Source organism: Carcharhinus amblyrhynchos, chromosome 27 (genome assembly GCF_965287045.1).
Source record: "Carcharhinus amblyrhynchos chromosome 27, sCarAmb.v2.hapA, whole genome shotgun sequence".
Taxonomy (NCBI): Eukaryota; Metazoa; Chordata; class Chondrichthyes; order Carcharhiniformes; family Carcharhinidae; genus Carcharhinus; species Carcharhinus amblyrhynchos.
In genome coordinates this window covers 8,566,771-8,587,233 of record NC_137350.1, presented here as the reverse complement: position 1 = coordinate 8,587,233, position 20,463 = coordinate 8,566,771, and the positions used below count along the sequence as shown (strand labels likewise).

At 42.7% G+C, this 20,463-nt stretch overlaps 1 protein-coding gene across 4 annotated transcripts in view; it reads right to left on the bottom strand.

Annotated features, from left to right (window-relative positions):
• The window catches only part of LOC145359176 (ADP-ribosylation factor 1-like), a 104,654-nt gene that overhangs the window by 12,482 nt on the left and 71,709 nt on the right, over positions 1 to 20,463 (bottom strand). The window contains exon 1 of one of the 4 annotated variants that reach the window (XM_080213613.1): positions 9,253 to 9,316. The exons of 1 other annotated variant lie outside the window; for it this stretch is intronic. The gene's annotated coding sequence lies outside the window, so the exon portion shown is untranslated. Of the gene's footprint in view, positions 1 to 9,142; positions 9,162 to 9,218; positions 9,317 to 20,463 lie in introns of those variants that run through there. 2 more of the 4 variants (XM_080213612.1, XM_080213614.1) reach the window with 2 other exon arrangements.

The window sequence follows — 20,463 nt, the reverse complement described above, 5'->3', positions numbered from 1 at the left end:
TCATTAGTTATTGTTCTTATTAGAATATTTGAATTTGCAGTTTCTTGGTTTACACACGAATAGTAAGGGACTTGAAACACTATAGCTGTGGCAAAATTCTTACTGTTAAATACTTCAGTAATGATCATTGTACAATTCTAAAGAAGCTGAGCTGGTCAAAAACACAAACTTATTGACATTAAACGAAGTTTTAAGTTTAATAAAATGCTTGTACATCAATACCGGATGATATCTGGCTACAAAGCGCTTTAATTTCTACTACAGGTAATTTTGATAAAAACACTCATCTTGTTCTTTTGAACACTCACAGCAAACAAAATATATTATCTATGCATTCACTAGTGTCAATTACAGATCAGCATTTGAGATATGTACAATGCGCTGTTTGAGTTTACAGCGCATAATTTCAAAGTTTGCATATGATAAAAATAAAGAGGGAGAAATTAGAGTATAAACAAAGAACAACCCAGCACGGGAAACAGGCCCTTCGGCCCAACGAGCCCGTGCCGCCATTTCAACAAAGCATTTTCCTACACCTACCCTGCCCCGTGCGTATGTGAATGGTACCCCTAATGTAGCCAGATTCAGGGGAGAATAGTGTAGTGTAGTGAGGGGGACAAAGGTTTCAACGAGCTAGAGGCACAAAGAGATAAAGATATACAAATTCATAAATCATTTAAAAATAGAAAGTTTGACAATGTCATAAAAAGTGCAATGTACTGGGATTCAATTTTAGAGTAACAGAATTCAAAACCAGAAGAATTACTTTAAAATTTATGCAGAACCTTGGTTAAGACATGCAAGAAGAGTGCCATGCAAATATTTGTCTCTTTATTACAAAGATACACTGGAAAAAGAGCAAGAGACAGAGAAGTATAATACCAGAACTGAGTGGTACAACTTCCAGGGAGAACTGACCAGGTTGAGACCCTTTTCTCTAGAAAAGGTAACACGAAGAGGTTCTCTGATAGAGGTCTTTAAATGAAAGAATTTGACAGAGTGCAAAAACTTAAGGGTCACAAATACAAGGTAATTATATAACCAATAAGGAATATAAGAAATCTTGACACTCGAAAATGGTGAGAATGCATACCTGCTACCACAGGAAGTGGTTGGGGCAATGAGCATAGATGCATTTACGGTGAAGTTAGTTAAGTGTAAGAACAGAGCTCCAGGCACTCTCAGTTAATAAACTAATTATTTGTAAGTCAAAAATTATGTACAAAAGGTATGTAGAGTTAAGTGAAAATAGTCATACTCCTTTTTCCTCCAGTCCAAAAATGCAGACTTGAAGTCAACACTCAAATTTTGTGCATTCTTATCCCAACGGATGGAAGGTCACGTGATTTCCAAGGTTCACTCTCCCCACCCCCCCACCCTCAAAGAGGGCTCAACAACATCCTTTCCCCTTCAGGTCTCCTATTACAGGGAGATGCCATTATTAAAACCCAGTCTACCGGGGTACTTTCTTCTCTATTAAGAGTAAACCAATACCACTGGTTGAGGCCTTTCCTTGGGAGCTGTCACACTCAGGCTAACCTCCCCATTTGCTTCTCCTGGGACAAGTACATCCTCAGTCACCATCTCTTTAGCATCCAAGGCTCCGAAGTGCACAGTGGCTTGTTTAGGTCCCTCAATACTTTGATCAGTATTACTGGCAGGCATGTTTGAGGTTGGTGACACCAACTGTTCTCACGGAGCTCTGTGTTTCTCAAATGGTCTAAGTTTTTCTTCAGGATCTTATCCCGGGTTCTTACTTCATATAATATTGGCCAGTGTTTGCCACAATGATTCCCGAGACCCAGTTAGGAAAACTTTCCTTACGAAAACAAGGCTATTCACCTCAAATATGTTCTCTCTGCCTTTGACAATTCCTGATTTTTCGAATATCCTGCCTAGACTCTACCCTTCCTGCCAAACTTGAAAATACCAGGCTTAGTCTCGTATGCAAAAGATCTCTTATTAGCAGCTCTGTCAGAGCTAATGCAAGTGTAGGCTGTTCCTGTAGGCTTATAAAAATCTTGCAATCATGCACTGTTTTAATGTGCATAATGCCATTGAGAGCCACAAACTTCTGGAACTCTGTGCTGGTAAAAGCAGTACTGTTATCTGAAACGGTTGTAGAAACACCGATGCAATTTTTTTGACCATTGTGTAGGAGGTAGCCGACCTCATCCGGTATACATTCATCAACGTGGAGCATGTGTCCACCAATAAAAGAAACACTGAGCCCATGAAAGGGCTGAGAAAGTCAATGGGTACTCTCACCCAAGGTCAACCAGGCCACTCCCATGGGTGTAGATGAGCTGCAGCACATAAGACATTGTTTAACCACGTCCGTTGTATTGACGTCAAAGCCAGGCAATCACACACAACTATGGACCAACATTTTCATTCTTGATATGCCCAGGATAGCACAACACAATTCTTCCAACAACAATCACTGGGAACAATCACTCATGACCTCTAGAGGATCACTCCATTGTCACAAGTTAAGTCGTTTTTTTGAGCAAAGGAAGGCTTCACAACCTCTGAAGACTGACCACTGAAATACCCATCCAATATCATACCCTTAATTTTTGGCAGAATACAGTTCCTTTCCATCCAAGTCCTGATTTGTTTCATGGATACTGGCAGTGAGTTTACCTAAGCAATTTTAAAAAGTCATTATAATTTCATTGGATACTGATGTGGTTGTTAAACCTACGAGCAATGGCGGACAGCTCAAAGCATTAGCTATCCGGGTTCCAGGTCAGTGTTCCAAGGTGTTTGTATATGCCAAGAGCATTAATGCCCAATGTTTCCAAGCAGAGATGATGGAAGGGATCACTTTATCTCCTTTAAACAATTGCAGTAATGATTTATGATCCATCACTAAAATGAAACATCTCCCAGATACATAAATGGAGGAATTTTGCCATGCCAAAAGTCACCACTAACCCATCTTTTTCGATTTGGGAGTACCCCTTCTTTGCCTCAGAGGGTCCTTGCTATGCAAGCTATTGGTCTCTCTACTTCATCATTTAGTCTATCAGTAATCACCACAAATTCCATACAGAGATGCATTACAGGTTAGGACAGGTTCTTTTTTTTAGGGTCGAAATGAGCCAGATTCATCAACTGAAGCTGTTGCTTCACTTGATTGAAGCACTTTTGATCTTTCCGCAGTAAGGTGTGCAAAGAAACTAACATTTTAGCCAAATCTGGAATGAACCCACCACAATAGTTTAAAGAATTTCCGCTCTGTAGATTCCTGGGAGCTGGCCTTTACTTTTTCTTCCAAGGGATGAAGCACTTGAGCACCTATTTTGTAACCCAACAGGTTACCCCCACCAGCCTGAAATGTACACATCTCTCTTCTCAAATTAACTCCAGCCTTCATGAACCTTTTCAATTACTTCCTTCAAATGAGTTAAGTGCTTCTCCTCCTGTATTTAACACATACCCCAAATAATCTGCAACTCTGGGTAACTTCTGTGACAAGTTTTCTCGCGTACTGAAAATTCATGCACTGAAGATACTCCAAATGTCAAATGAGTATACCCACACAAGCATTTGTGTATATTGATAATCACAGCCTCAGGATGATTCATCTAATTCAAGTTGCAAATAAGCATGACTCTCAGAGTTTCATAAATGTCAAGTGGCTGGCTAGTTTGGATTATAGATCCTTAACCTTAAGCGTGGGATACCTGTTCAATTTTTCTGCTCGCCTGACAGTCAGTTTGTAATTCACACAAATGTGTATAGTCTTGTCTGGCTTGATAACTGGTACAATAGCTGCTGCCCACTCTGCAAGCTGTACTGATCATTATGCCCAAATCTCCAAGTTCTAAAGTTCAGCTTCTACTTTTTCTAAAATTGAATAGAAGACAAGCCTTGCTCTGTAGCATCTACGAACACTGATGCCCCTTATTTTTCTTAACTCCTCTGGGAAAACTTCAGGATGTCTTCAGATCATTTTGCACAAGCCCCCCTCACCCAGTTTGAATATCTCCATCCAATTCAATTTAATGGACTAAAGCCAGTCACATTCCATCAGACGTGACCCTTGTCTTAAATTGAGAATAAGTGGGAGCTGTCCATAAGCTATCAGTCATGGTAATCCTCTTTAAGCATCTCTTTAGTATAAGTGGCTAGCTTAGCCGCAGTTTTCTCCAGCCTTAACAGTTGGATCTCGTCCTGCAAGTAACGTTAAATTTGTTCCCCTGTGACAGTGCGGAAGCCGTAGTGTTGACTTCCGTTTATGGTGGACATCCATTTGCTAGCAATCCCACGGTTATGGAGGCCACTTTGCCCACTTTAATGTGGGTTAATGTCAACACTTCCGCTCAGGTGACCGGCACTCCCCCATACCGTGGACTGATACTGGCTTCTGCCTCCTTCCTGAACTGAGGAGGCTGTTACATCTATGCTTTAAGTGACTTCTACTACTGCATCTGAAACACACTGAACTTTGGTGCCTGCACTTCTCTGGGGTGTGATTTCCCCCACATCATAAACATTCAAAAGTTTTTTGTGTGACCATGATGACACATCTCAGCCCAGTTTTCTGTATCTGTCAACCATTCTTTGTTTAAGCAGACAGCCACAACCGCGAAGCTGCTGCCACAGCCTTCTCCCCAACTGGTGGAGCCCGCCTTCAGGCACGCTTTACAATTACTGAGTACCTTTTTAAGTCAAGCTGACTCTGCTAGTAGCTTCTTTTGAATTGCCAGTATTAACCCTACACAGTAGTCTCTCAAACATACCATTCAGGGAAGTTTCAAACTCATAGTAGTCTGTCAGTTTCCTTGGTCTGACCACAAAATCTGCAAATTCTCCTGGGGCCCTCCCCATCAAATTAAACTTGTACCTCTGAAGAATGATGGGGTTTTAGACAGTAATAATTCCTGACCAAGTCCACAAGCTTGCTAAATGATTTTGAGCCTCTGGATAAGTCAAACTTATACACTATACATCTGGATGCCACCTGTTATGCGCAGGTAATTCTCTGCTTCTCCTCCCTCCGCTATATTATCTCCCCTAAAAAAAAGTAACATACATCAATCTTCTTCATTTGCATCAAATGGTTCAAGCTTACCAAAAAACGGAACGATAGGTGATTTGTGTGGAAATTTGAATGGAAAATGGAAATGGAAACACCCTTCTCTTCTGCAATCGAGTGCCAATTTTCCCCTCATCGCTAATGTAGCTACAGATAATTCAGGCGACCACCAGTTAAGAATTCAACTAACTATTTATTTGCTAGCTTAAAGCTACATACTCAACTATATAGAGTGCAGCAAAATGGCCGTACTCCACCTATCTCTCCCAGATCAAGAATGAACAGAGACTTAAAGCCTACACTCTTTTTAACTATACCATTTGATGGAAGTTCAGGTGGACTCAGATTCACCCCTCAAAGCAGGCTCACCACAACACCAAGTTCGAGGGAGAAAGGGATGGAAGGATATGTCACTCAATTAAAATGAACTCACGTGGAAGGAGGCTCATACAGGCACAGACTGATCAAGTCCGCTTCAGCATTGCAATATGCTTGGGGGGGGGGGGGGGGGGGGTGTGTGTGTGTGTGTGTGTGTGTGTGTGTGTGTGTGTGTGTGTGTCTTTCGGGTACATGACTAAAGATACGTTCAGAATCACAGAACCATTACAATGCAAGAAGCCATATGTCCAGCAAGACTGCCTTGTCCTGTTCCTTTGCCTTACCCTGTAACCTTGTGTTCTCTCTTTTCAGACAGCAATTTCTCTTTGAATACCACAAACAAACACACTTCCACCACTCTCTTGGGAGTTCATCCTGGAATTCAAGAACACTTTAGGCAAAATAAAAGCATTGCTTTTATTCCTTTTACTTATTATTTCAAAGCTGTGCCCTCTACTTCTCAATGCACTCGATGGGCAATATTTACCCTGTCTATACCCTTTGGGATCTTGAAAAGCTCTATCAAATCTCCATTTAACCTTATTGTCTCCGAGGAAAACAGATCCAACCTCGTCAACTTACTCAATACTCCATTTGTGAAACCTAGGATACTATCTGCTCTATTAACTGCTCTCTCAACGTGGCCTGTCACCTTAAATGGCTCATGTACATGTGCACTGAGGTTCCTTTGTTCCTGCAACTAATTTAGAATGTCTCCATTTATTCTATACTGTGTCTCTATCGATATTTTCCTGGCCTAAATGAATACCTCATTTTGCAATAAGACAATAAACATATGGAATATTAAAAAAGGGCTCAAGACTGAGGAGAAAGGTCACAGCGTAAAGTTGTTGAACTCAGTCCTCAGGACTGCAACATACCTAACTGGAAGACGAGATGCTGCTTCTCCAGCTTGTGTTGGGTTTCACTGGAGCACTGCAGCAGGCCAAGGACAGACACGCAGACATGGGAGCAAGATGCAGGGTTAAGATGGCAAGTTACACAAAGATTGGGGTCATGCTTGAGGACTGAGCGAAGGTGTTCTGCAAAGTGGTCACCAAGTCTGCATTTAGTTTCCCCAATGTAGAGCCCACCATGCCAATCTAGTTGCTGGAGAAATCGTGATTAATGTAAAGTGCTGGGTGGTTATGGTAAAATTCTGATTGAACACAAATGGGACAAAATATAAGCAAGGCCCAGAAAGGTGGTGGTTAACACTGGAGCTCATGGATACAAAAAGAATTTTCTCACTGCAGATACCAACATATATTCATGTTGTTATTAATGATTTATCCAACATCCTCCAGGCCAAGGACTTTTTATAAAGAAATTCATTTATGGGACGTGAACATTGCTGACTAGGCCAGCATTTATTGCCCATCCCTAATCGCCCTCAAGGTGGTGGCATGTTGGCTTTGAACCACTGAAGTTTGTGTAGTGTAGGCACACTTACAATGCTGTGAAGAAAGGTTTTGACAAATGCAATACATTTCCAAGTCCGGATGGTAAGTGGCTTGGAGCTGTCCCCATATGTCCGCTGTCCTTCTAGTTGGTAGCGGACATGGGTTTGGAATATGCACAGCAGGAACTCATCAAGCTGCCTTGAACTCCTGCTGTGCACCTTGTAGATGGTACACATGTCAGCCAGTGTGTTGGTAGAGGGGGGAGTTGATGTTTGTGATTGAGGTGCCAATCAGATAAGCAAAAATTGACTATATAACATGGATTTCGAGGGCAGACTTGCCAGAACTTGAGGCTACCTAAATTACTTGAAGTTTCCAATGATATTAAAGAAAATTGATAAGTTAGATAAAGAGCAATGTTTGTTGGTTGGGGAGTCTAGGAAGACCATAAGATGTAGGGGCAGAAGTAGGTCATTTGGCCCATCGATCCTGCTCCGCCATTCAATGGGATCATGACCTGACACGTTAATCCTCAGCTCTACTTTCCCACTTGATTCCCATAACCGTTGATCCCCTTACTGATTACAAGGCATCTCAAATGTTACATGTAGAGCTTCCAAGAATTAAAGTAGACACACTTCACGCAAAAAGTGGCTCACAATTTGGAACTGCAATGGTATTTGATGCTAGATCTATTATTAATTTTAAACTTGAGACTGATAGATTGTTACTAATCAAAAGAAAAGACAGGTATATGGAGTCAAGGTACAGCTCAACTGCAATTTCATTGAATGGCAAAATACACTCGTGGAGTTAAATGACCTACTCCAATGTCCCTTCCATTGACACAACCAAAAAGCATTTACAGATGTCAAGCTTTCATTTTCAAAGCAAGTTATCTATTTTGGACAAAACCAGATTATTTTAAACCAAATTCAGTGGCAGGGAAAGAAATATAAAGCATTAATTTTTCAAATGCCTCTTTAGAATACATTGGAATACATTTGTTTACTGCCACAAAATGCTTTAAGCCATCTGTACCAGGACATTTCCAAATTAATTTGGAGCTATCAACCCTATACCATAAATGCACTCCAACATCCTTGAGGGTTAAGAAGTCAATCTTGCCATCTATTTTTGAAAATTGATTTAAATTTTAAGCTGAATGTAGCAGCGCAGCACTGCAAATTTCTCAGACTAAGGTTTATTTATTAGTGTCGCAAGTAGGCTTATATTAACACTGCAATGAAGGTAGTGAAAATCCCCTTATCACCACAGTCTGGCACCTGTTCAGGTACAATGAGGGAGAACTTGGCATGGCCAATGCATCAAACTAGTCCATCTTTCAGCCCATGGGAGGAAACCGAAGCACCCGGAGGAAATCGACACAGACATACAGAGAATGTACAAACTCCACATAAACAGTCACCCAAGGCCAGAATCAAACCCAGGTGCCTGGCGCTGTGCAGCAGCAGTGCTAACCACCATGCCATCATGTTCATAGCCAAAGGACACCCAAGGTATTCATACTCAAAGATACTTTGCCATTGACACAAATATTCTAGTTCCTTATTTTTTCATCTTTAAGAATAAGACTTTTTGCTATCAAATATATTATTTTACAACAATTTCCAAATACATGCCCAGAATCTGGACACACCCTTTCCAAGAATGTAGATACATATATTGTTGCCTCGGATTAAATGGGCAACTGGCAACTTTCTGTTGATTTTTAGACAAGCATCTCCCAACAAGTCTCATCTAAATCCAGGTCAGGATGTCCAGCTGCCCTCAGAACATACTCTGGACTACTGGGTCATACCCAAGACCTCCAGTTCACAGCAAGCCTTGGCCAAGGCAGGTCCCCAGAGACCAGCCCTGTGGCCTGTTGACATTATAACTCCGAATAGCGACAGATCCTTTCCTTTGGAGAAAACAATCCACCCCCAGGATCTGAGCCTGAGAACCCAGGCTTTCCATTTCCGCATTCATTCAATTCGCACCGATTTCTGGCGGTGGTGAACCGTTCCGCCTCAGGAGCCACCACGACCATGAACTGTTCCACTCCTTACCCCCGTTCCTGCCGCTAAAATGGCCGTCTCGCCCTCTCCCTCCCGGGTCCGCATTCATAAACGAACTCTCCCTCCTGGGTCCGCATTCACCCGCGCCCTCTCCCTCCCTGGTCCGCATTTACCCGCACCCTCTCCCTCCCTGGTCTGTATTCACCCGCGCCCTCTCCCTCCCTGGTCTGTATTCACCCGCGCCCTCTCCCTCCCGGATCCGACTTCTCGTATCCCCTCCCTGCCGGCTCTACCTTCACCCACATTCTCCCTCTCAGCTCGCATTCCCTCACCGGCTCCTCTCTCTCTCTCTCTCTCTCATTCACTCACTCAATCAATCGCTCCCGTCCTCCCGGGTACTCACTTCACACTCCTTCCCTCGCGGGTCCGCTTCCTTTCGCGTGCGTGCGCGATGACGTCAACCGCCCATGCGCCCAGCCCCGCCTCCAGGTGCGGATGATGGACAGCTTCGGTAGCCAATCAGTGAGCTCTGTCTGAGGCGACCCGCCCATCATTGGGCCATTGTTCTGGAGGGCGGGTCCCATGCCAATGCTGTGACTCAGAATACACATTGCAACACAGGCGTTGTTGCATTGACATTGCCACAGTGGGCGAGTCACTGCTTTCAATGGCTGTGTTCATTTCTCGTTCATTGTCATTCTGTATCCAATTCATAAACATTGATCTCACTCTGAGAATTGTTGGAAGGCTACCAATACAACCAGAATGAGGTGTCAAAAAAGAGAATAACCTGCAATCAGTAGTCATTCCATTCTTTTTGTCGTATAATTGGAATAATTGACGTGTGGGACTGGAAAAATTAAACCGCCCACAGGATGATGTAAGAGAGGCAATATAAATGTTTTGGATGAGCAAACAAAATGTAACATCTCAAAGTTTGCAGATGATACCAAGTTGGGTGGAAGGGTGAACTGCGACAAGGATGGAGAGATCCTTCACATCATGATCTGGATAGGTCGTGTGAGTGGGCAAATCAATGGCAGATGCAGTATAATTTGGATAAATGTGAGGTTATTCACTTTGGAAGCAAAAACGAGAAGGCAGATTACTACCTGAATGGCTGTAAATTGGGAGAGGGGAGTATGCAGGGGGACCTATGTGTTCTTGTACACCAGTCGCTGAATGTAAGAATGCAGGTGCAGCAGGCAGTAAAGAAGGTAAATGGTATGTTAGCTTTCATTGCAAGAGATTTTGAGTACAGTTGCAGGGACGTGTTGTTGCAATTATACAAGGCGTTGGTGAGGCCACACCCAAAATATTGTGTGCAGTTTTGGTTTCCTTTTCCGAGGAAGGATGTTCTTGCTCTCGAGGGAATGCAGTGAAAATTTACCAGACTGATTCTGGGGATGGCGGGACTGATAAGATAAAGGTTCCATTTTACAGAAGAATATGAACATGTACAGAAGACTAACATTTCTCTTGGTTAAATGAGAAAATGACCTAGAATCATAGAAGCTTTTTCATACAGAGGGTGATGAGTGCCTGGACAAGCTGCCAGGGCTAGTAGTAGAGAAATATACAATTTTGTCTTTTAAAAAACATTTGGATAGTTACATGGGTATGATGGGTATGGAGGGATATAGGCCAAATGCGGGCAATTGGGATTAGTTTAGGGGTTTTAAAAAAAAAGTTGCATGGACAAGTTGGGCCAAAAGGCCTGTTTCCACGCTGTAAGCCTCTATGACTCTATGTATGAGGAGGGATTGACAAAGTTAGAGTTGTTTTTGCTGGAGTTCAGATGAATGAGGAGGGATCTCATAGAGTCTTATAAAATTCTAACAGGAATAGACAGGATAGATACAGAGACAATGTTCCTGATGGTGGGGGTGTTCAGAACCAGAAGTCACAGTCTGAGAATTCAAGGTAGATCATTTAGGATGGAGATGAGGAGACATTTCATCACTCAAAGTGTGGTGAGCCTATGGAATTCATTACCACAGGAAGTAGTTGATGCCAAAACATTGAATTTATTCAAGAGGCGGCTGGATATAGCACTTGGGGCAAATGGGATCAAAGGTTATAGGAAGAAGGCAGGAGTAGGCTATTGAGTTGGATGGTCAAGTCCAAAGATGTGCGGGTTAAAAAAATAAAGTTTATTTATTAGTCACAAGTAAGCTTACATTCACATTGCAATGAAGTTGGCTGGCCACGCTAAATTGCCCCTTAGTGTGTCAGGGGTATCAGCAGGGTAAATATGTGGGGTTATGGATTCAGGGCCTGGGTCAGATTGTTGTCGGTTCAGACTCGATGGGCCGAATGGCCTCCTTCTGCATTGTAAGAATTCTATGATTCTAATTCATTTTCTCATTTAACCAAGAGAAATGTTGCAGTCTTCGGGACATGTTCATATTCTTCTCATTGACACTTGTAAAATGGAACCTTTATCACAATTTCTTTCACAATTTTAACTAAATATTTGTTTACTCTCTTATTTTCTATTTCTTTCTCAAGCTTGTTAATTTTTTCATTTAGCCGAGCACCTATTCTGATGAGATTAATTGTCTTTGTTTCAGTCATTTGCAGAATCTTTATAACAAGCAAAACAACTTACTTTCTTGATTAAGTTCCAACAACTCATTATTCTTGGGCTGTACTTTTGCACTCCCTGTCGCATTGGGCTAGGTTCAGTACCAGGAGCGTAATCACATAGCATTTCACAAATGCGTGCCATGATTTCCACCCCACACGCGCCCCCCCCTCCCCCCAATTAGAAACATAGCATATTTCCCGATGTTGGGGATATCAATTGAATTAATTATATCATTATCAGGCACTTAATCCTGAATCATCCCCCACCTCCAAGTCATGAAAACCATCCACGTTGGGGATGGCTTCAGGGATAGCCCACAGCCCATCTGGAGCCCTGTTGTTAGCTGCTGAGTTTATGACTGTCTTACTGGTTCCACTGGTTTTTCAGCTACAGCTTAGTTACTGGTTAGTAATTCATTCTCCTGGACCTAAGTCTCCTCTGCTTTCCCTGGAATTTATGTTAACCACCAACTTCGAAACCATTTTTCTGTCCCACCACCATTCTGGCTCTTCATTCCCGTGGAAATACTTCCAACAGTGCATCCTCTGATACGCTGAACTTCAGTTTGCCTTTGGACTTGCTCACCCTTGATGCAAGTCTCTAAAGCTAGATACCAGTTCAGCAATACTCCAAGCTGAATCCACCATCGCTATTTAAACATGTATCTCACCATAGCACGCCTAACTTCTAACCCTTATTCATAGAATCCATACAGTGCAGAAGGAGGCCATTTGGCCCAGTGAGCCTGCACTGACAACTATTCCAACAAGTTGACAATAGACTTCCCTGCGGTGGTACTGTTTCCTACTGTGGTGTGGGAGGAGGCTTGGTTGTTGCTGGTAGTGATGTCAAGTTTCTCAAGTTTCCTGTTCTTTGTGTGCATGTAGATGGTGTAGTTTCTTTGCCAAGCAGGTGAGACAGAGTTTCACAGCTGGTCTATGTCCTGAGCGCAAGTTCAACTATTCCACTCAGGCTCTAACCCCTAATCCCAACATATTTACCCTGCTAATCCTCCTGACAGTAAGGGGCAATTTAGCATGGCCAATCAACCTAACCCACACACCTTTGGACTGTGGGAGGAAATCGGAGCACCCAATATCTGATTGACCTCTGTGGTGGGTCTCCCTCCCACTGAGGGACATTCTCAGCTTATCCTGCGGGTTGCACATTTTGGCTGTGGGGCAGGTTTCATCCAGGTGCATCAGCAGCTGGTCAACTTTCCTTCAGTGGGGGCAGGGAGAGGACCCAATGGAAGAAAGTTTAGACCAGTATTCTTATTTCACAGTTTTTAACTGGTATTCTATTTTAAAGTGTACAAGTCCAGTTTGGACCAGTGATCTTGTTCGCTGTATGTTTCCTCTTGGGAAGTAAGGCCATGAAAGGATTTGAAAATCAAAGATGAGACTTAGGGTGGCACAGTGGCATTGTGGTTAAAACTGCTGCCTCACAGTGCCAGGGATCCAGGTTCAATTCCAGCCTCAGGTCACAGTGCAGAGTCTGCATGTTTTTCCCCATGTTTGCATGGGGCTCCTCTGGGTGCTCCAGTTTCCTCCTATACTTCAAAGATGTGTGGGGTAGGTTGATTGGCCATGCTAAATTGCCCCTTAGTGTCAGGGGGATTAGGAGGGTAAATATGTGGGATTACAAGGGTAGGATCTGGGTGGATCGTTGTCAGTGCACACTCGATGGGCCTGCACTGAAGGGATCCTATGAGAATTTTAAAATCCAGCCATTTACAGAAGGGAAACAAATGTAGATCAGTGAGCAGAGGGATAATGGATGAATGAGACAAGACACAGGTTAGGATATGGAGAGCAGAGTTTTGCAGAGTGGAAGCTGGAAAGCCAGTCATGAGAGCATTGAAATAACTGAGTCCAGAACCCTCAAACACATGGGTGAGGGTTTTAGCAGCAAATGGGTTGAGGCAGTGTGGTTCTGGAAGTAGGCAACCATGCTGATGGACAGAACATGGGATTAAAAAGCTCAGTTCAACGTCAAGCAGAAAGGTGAAGTTTCAACCAGCCCAGTTGAACCTGAGACAGTGGACTGGAAGGAAATGGTATCAGTGATTAGGAAACACAGTTTGTGGTAAAGGCCAGAGACAATTGCTTCAACTTTCCTGATGTTTAATTGAAGGAAATGACATGGCTAATCCAGGATTGGATGCTGGACAGATAGTTGAGCAGCACAGATGCTGTGAATAGTTCAAGAGAGATGGTGGCGAGGTGAGGTGGACATCACCAGTTTCCATGTGATACCTGCTGTTGCTGTTTTTGGGCAACTTTGCCGAGGATAGAATGTGGATGAGAAATAAAAGTATTACAAAATACAGCTAATGGTAACCCAGGATATCAATTCAACGCCAGTAGTGATGGACGACATCATTTTAAACTGTGGAAAAGTACAATTGAAACAGATATAATCTACTGGGCACATTGGGAATCAGTGGAATGTTTGAAGGACAGTTAAGTATTCGGTTCATAGCAGAGTTTTAAAGTATTGACAGGGTGAATAGCTTTTCTTATTCTTTAACTCCTTTTGTGCTTTTATGACAGAACAATTAGGAATGGACAATAAATGCTGGCCTTGTCAGTAATACTGATACCCTATGAATGAATAAAAATAATTAGCCATGGTTGTAATGCATCCTTTTCGACAACGACTCATTTTCACAATACATGCATAAAGAAATAGGCCCTTGCGTGAGAACTGAATTGAGGTTGGTAATTGTAAATTAATTGTGTTTAATTGGAGGTGGGTGGTGGACATTAACTCGGGATTCACTTGTGTTGCTATAAATAGACACTGACTTAAGCTATGGTTGTTGGTAAGGAAGTACTTGTCTGTAATCTGTAAATAAATATTTGTTAAAATGTGGAAACATTAGGTCCTTCATTATATCCTTCATTAATGAGCTTTCTGGAACCTCACACCAATCAGGGCCATTGCTTTGAGGAGAGGAAGAGAGAAAATGGGGGATCAAGACAGGGATGGCACTGAAATTATCAATGGTAAATGGTAAAAAAGGGAAATAAGAGAAGGAAATCCTAATGGCCTGGGGGAAAAGTAAAGCATTATTTGAACTCTTTTTGATTTTGATTTGATTTATTATTGTCACATGTATTAGCATACAATGAAAAGTATTGTTTCTTGCACACTGTACAGCCAAAGCATACCATTCATGGAGAAGGAAACGGGACAGTGCAGAATGTAGTGTTGCAGTCATAGCTAGGGTGTAGAAAAAGATCTTGTGAGAGCTAACCAAACATTATGAATAACTGAGGCCTGTTTTTTAATATAATGCTCGATGTGTGTCTGCTGTAACTCTCACCTCTGAGTCAGAAGGTTGTTGGTTTAAGTCTCAGTGTAGAACTTGTGCATAAAATATAAGCTGATACGCCAATGCAGTACTGAGGAAGAGCTGGAAGTGCGTCTTTTGGATGAGATGTTACACTGAGACCCTTTCCGCCCTCTCAGCTGAGTGCAAAAGATCTGGTTGTATAATTTTGAGGAAGAGCAGTGGAGGAATTCCTGATGTCCTGGCCAGTATTCAGCCTTCACAACATATCACAAAAGCAGATGATCAGGTCATTACCACATTGCTATTTGTGGCAGGATACGATGCACAAGTTAGTTGTTGTTTTTCCTATGTTACAGTAGTGACACCGCTTCAAAAGAAATACTTAATTGGCTGTAAAATACTCTGCAATGTCTGGCCATTGCTTTATGAACAAAAGTCTTTTGTTTATTTTACAGTAGTTTTCGTATGCTCTCTTATTGAGATTAGCTGGGTTGCTGTGGCAACTTTCTGCCTACAATGGACAAATGGTCCAATCAAAGACCCAGTTCCAGTTTAAAGTTTATATCAAATTGTTACATAAATAAGAATGAGATAACCAATTTTAAACAATGTATTATTTACCCATAAAGTGTCAGAGCAACCACTGGATTTAACCAAGCACAGAGGACTAAGGGGAGGAATGTAAAAGAACTAAGAAGTAATTCTACAGTAAAATGTTTGCTTAGAAAGAAATATAAAGAAAATCAACCTCTGCCTAAAACGGTACTTGTTCCTTACATTGAGTTCTATCCTTACTTTTCTGATTTCGAACAGTTGTGATGTGAAACCAATGCAGAAACTAAGGCAGAATGTTTCTGTGAGCTGCAAGTTACGAGGTGACTATTTTACACACAATTCTGTTACTTGCCAGCTTCGAGCGTAGTATAGCATCGTACGATTGTGACAGATAAGTGCCGTGAAACTGGGATTGAGAGGCTTATTCATTAATGAGACGCAACAAAGGCAACAGAGCCAGGGTGTTCAGCTCTCAGAATGTAATGAAATACCGACAATGTCTGAAAGAAAGAGATTTGCATTTATATTGCACTTTAACACTTAACCTTTGCAACTGAGGTCATGCTCCTTATCAATTGTTAGCATGTCCAGCTGCTCTGGTATTCCCTTATGCTTCTATATCCACTGATAAAAAGCTGTTTGAAACTGGATCATTGACCCAATGACCCAGAGTAATAACAGGAGAACTCTTCGTCCAGTCTTACGTCAGGACTGGCATGTTCTTATACCATTCAGTGAACATGGAACAGTGTAAAAACTAATAGTGATGTGGCAACATAGTGCAGCAGCCAGACCAGAATAACAGAGGTGGGGGGGGGTGTGGATTTTTAAAAACGCCACCATGACAACTGGGCATTGCATTCACCCAGTAATGGTTCCGTCCAATTTAGAATATTGGAGGGAGGTGGAGGTGGGGGCGCACATGGCAATTTTAACCTAACTGGTTGAAGTGGGAAGTCCACAGGATAGGTCAGAGTGCAGATTTCACCCTGCCCAATACTACTACTCATTGATGTGGATGGACAGTACCATCAGGGGGAGCGCAAAACCAACATTGCTCTCACTCCCACCAGCTCTCTGACTGGTGGGATTGGCTACAATTACCGCCATTGGAAGGGGTGTGGATTTCACACCAGTGAGTCTATCATCGACAAAGGGAAACCAGCCTGTCATTGGACAAGCAGCAAATAAAGTCAAGATGAGGGCAGAATTCTCCCATACACCTTTTGACATGTTCAATGGTGGGGGATTTGGTGGGAGGCCCAAAAATCAGATTGTGAAACTGATTTCAAGAAGTTTAGAGAAGTTATATAGCTCCACAGGAAAATATTTACCATGTTCACATTTTAAAAAATCACACAGGAGTGGACGTTCTGCATTAGGGTGTTAGTGAGAAGACCTGAACGCAGCATCCATTAAAGAACAAGTCGAGAGTATTTGTGCCCTGTGGAATGGTAACATGATGGTAATGTTACTGAACCAGGGGCCACACAGTGGCACTGCTGCCTCACAACACCAGGGACCTGGATTGGTTCAAGCTCTAGGTGACTGTATGGAGTTTGCACGTGCTCCCTATGTCTGCATGGGTGTCTTTAGATGTGTAGGTTGGGCGGTTTAACCATGATAAATGCACAGGGATAGACCATTGGGAAGGGCTTGCATGGGACGTTCTTTCGGAGTGTTGGTTCTGGCTCAATGGGCTGGATGGCCTTTTTTCTCACTGGAGAGATTGTATAATTCTATGGAACCAGCAATCCAGAGGCCTGGATCAATGCTGAGCAGAGATATGAGTTATATTCATTTAATAAATAAGGCTGGATTAAAAAGCAAGTTTCAGTAATGATGACCATGAAATTGTCATTCCATTGTTTAAAAAAAAACATCTGCTTTAGGGGGATCTGTCGTCTTTTCCTGGTCTGACCAAAATGTGACTCCAGAACCATAGCAGCTGACTCTGATATACCCGAGCAAGCCAAACAGTTTAAGGGCAATTAGGGATGGGCAATAAAAGCTAGCTCTTCCAGAGCCACCCACATCCAAATAGCAAATAATGAAGGAAACATTCTGTCACCCTCCTGACTTGTGCCTTGTAGATGGAAAGACTTTGAGAAGACAGGAGGTGAATTACATGCTGTAGAATTCCCAGTTAAGTTTCTGGTCAATGGTAGTAACCCATGGGATGTCGATGGTGGGGAGCTCAGTGATGGTATTATAATTAAGAGACTCAGGCTTGCCTTTAAGAGAAGTTGCAGTGCTAATTTTATAAATCTTGCATCAGATCTCCCATTTCTTCATCCCCTTGTTTTGTAACTGTGGCTCAGAGACTCATCTGAAAAACATTCTAGCTTCCTGGTTCCCCCCTTTCTAAGAGACCAAGCAACGCGCAATAATTGTGTTTAATCTCCCGGACTTTATTGAATAGGATCCCACCTGTTCTATCCATGCTTTAACACTGGAATACTCTATTTGAATTTGTATACAGACTAATAGCCAGGATGGCTAGGTTGGGAGCTGGTGACTGGCTCCCAGAAGCTATGGCTCAGTTTGCCTTTTCCCTCAAGGAGTTTTGGCACCTTGGTTGTCTCAAGGTGGAAGAATTGTGGCTGATGGAATATTGTGTTGCACCCAGCTGCATTGTCATGCTGCAGTGGTCTGGGGTCAACTAGATGGTTATCAAATGAAACCCTTTGAGTTTGGTATGGTCATTGGAATTGTTTGCATGGCCCTGCAATGATGACATCAAATAGTTGCTGCACATTTTTGGAATCCAGTCACCTGGTACAAGTGCTAGGCGCTCTTGAGTTATTCCCTCCTTTTCATTTGAAAAGTAGCAAATGCATTGCCCCTGACAATCAAGGCTACAGGAGGAGGCCATTCGATCCATCAAGCCTACACTGACCACAATACCATCCAGGCACTCTCCCCGTGACCCCACATATTTACTCTGCTAGACCCCCTGACATGATGGGGCAATTTAGCATCCACCTAACCTGCACATCTTTGGACAGTAGGAGGAAACTGGAGCACCTGGAGGAAATCCACGCAGACACGGGGAAAATGTGCAAACTCCACATCGACAGTCATCCGAGGGTGGAATTGAACCTGGGTCTCTGGTGCTGTGAGGCGCCAGCGCTAACAACTGTGCCGCCCTAACCCTCCTGTTGCAACTAGTACAGGCATCTGGAAAATAGTGATTTCCAAGGAGCCAACAGCATAGATACTCAAGTAAGTAATGACGGGCAGGACTATGACTATTTAAACTATGTAAGAGTTTTTTCTATTCATTCAGAGATGTGAGCATCGCTGGAAAGGTCAACATTTATTGCCCATCGCTAATAGCCCTGAGAAGATAGTCAGCTGCTTCCTTGAACTGTTGCAATCCAAGTGGTGAGCTACAGAGTGCTATTTTTCCATAGTGGTTCGACAAAAGTGGGCTGGCGTTTTAGAGGACCATTGAAAGTCAACCATGTTGCAAGTCAAAGACTCCAGGCAAATTGCAACTCTCTCAGTAAGGGCAACCTAACAGAGCGGTGGAATAAAGATGAAATATTAGGGAATCTGGGATTGTTCTCCTTAGAGCAGAGAAGATGCAATAGAACTCAAAATTATGAAGCATTTTATTAGAATAAGTAAGTAACAACGGTTTCCACTGGTAGGAGAGGGATTGGAACCAGAGGACAGAGATTTAAGGTAGTTGGCAAAAGAATGAGAGGACTTATTTAATGCAATGAGCTACTCTGAACTGGAGAACAGTGCCTCGAAAAATACGTATTAGTGACTTTCAAAAGCTAATTGGAAACTCATTAGAAACAGCTTGTTAATAATAAGGTTCAACCAATTTTGATTTGGCAGGAACAAAGGCTTTAGGATGTAAAGATTTACAGAGCTCTGGAGAGATAACAGGAGAATAGGGATAATTGGATATCTCCTCAAAGAGCTGGCACACAGGCATCTTCTGCACTGTATGATTCAATGAACTGCATGAAGGATTTCTTGCTGCTTTATACAGACACTCAGCAATCCAGACTTACTGTATAAAATAAAAAAGGGAATTCATCCTGGGACCAACTTACAATTGTTAAAAATATTCTTAGGATTGACCGAGGCCAGTGCATGCAGGTAGTGCTGCCTCAGAAACCTTCCATAGAATTGGGAATTCCATACCTAATACTCTGGTACTGAGCTGCCTGATTCTGCAGACTCCATTCTCTGCATCAGGAAGTTGGCCTTTATCTCTGTCATATATTCTACATGATGTGGAGATGCCGGCGTTGGACTGGGGTAAGCACAATAAGAAGTCTCACAACACCACATTAAAGTCCAACAGGTTTATTTGGTAGCACAAGCCACAAGCTTTCGGAGCTCTGCCTCTTCATCAGATAAGTGGGAGCTGTGTTCACAAACAGGCCATATATAGACACAAACTCAATTTACAAGATAATGGTTGGAATGCTAGTCTTTACAAGTAGTCAAGTCCTAAAGGTACAGACAATGTGAGTGGAGAGAGGGTTAAGCACAGGGTAAAGAGATGTGTATTGTCTCCAGCCAGGACAGTTAGTGAGATTTTACAAGCCCAGGCAAGTCATGGGGGTTACAGATAGTGTGACATGAACCCAAGATCCCAGTTGAGACTATCCTCATGTGTGCGGAACTTGGCTATGGGTTTCTGCTTAGCAATTCTGTGCTGTTGTGTGTCATGAAGGCCGCCTTGTAGAATGCTTACCCAAAGATCAGAGGCTGAATGTCCATAACTGCTGAAGTGTTCCCCAACAGAAAGAGAACACTCCTGCCTGGTGATTGTCGGGCGGTGTTCATTCATCCATTGTTGTAGCGTCTGCATGGTCTCCCCAATGTACCATGCCTCAGGACATCCTTTCCTGCAGTGTATCAGGTAGACAACGTTGGCCGAGTTGCAAGAATATGTACCGTGTACCTGATGGATGGTGTTCTTACATGAGATGATGGCATCCATGTTGATGATCCAACATGACTTGCAGAGGTTGCTATGGCAGGGTTTTGTAGTGTCATGGTCACTGTTCTCCTGAAGGCTGGGTAGTTTGCTGTGGACGATGGTCTGTTTAAGGTTGTGCAGTTGTTTGAAGTGAGGGTGTGGGGATGGCTTTGGTGAGATATCGTCTTCATCAATGACATGTTGAAGGCTCCAGAGA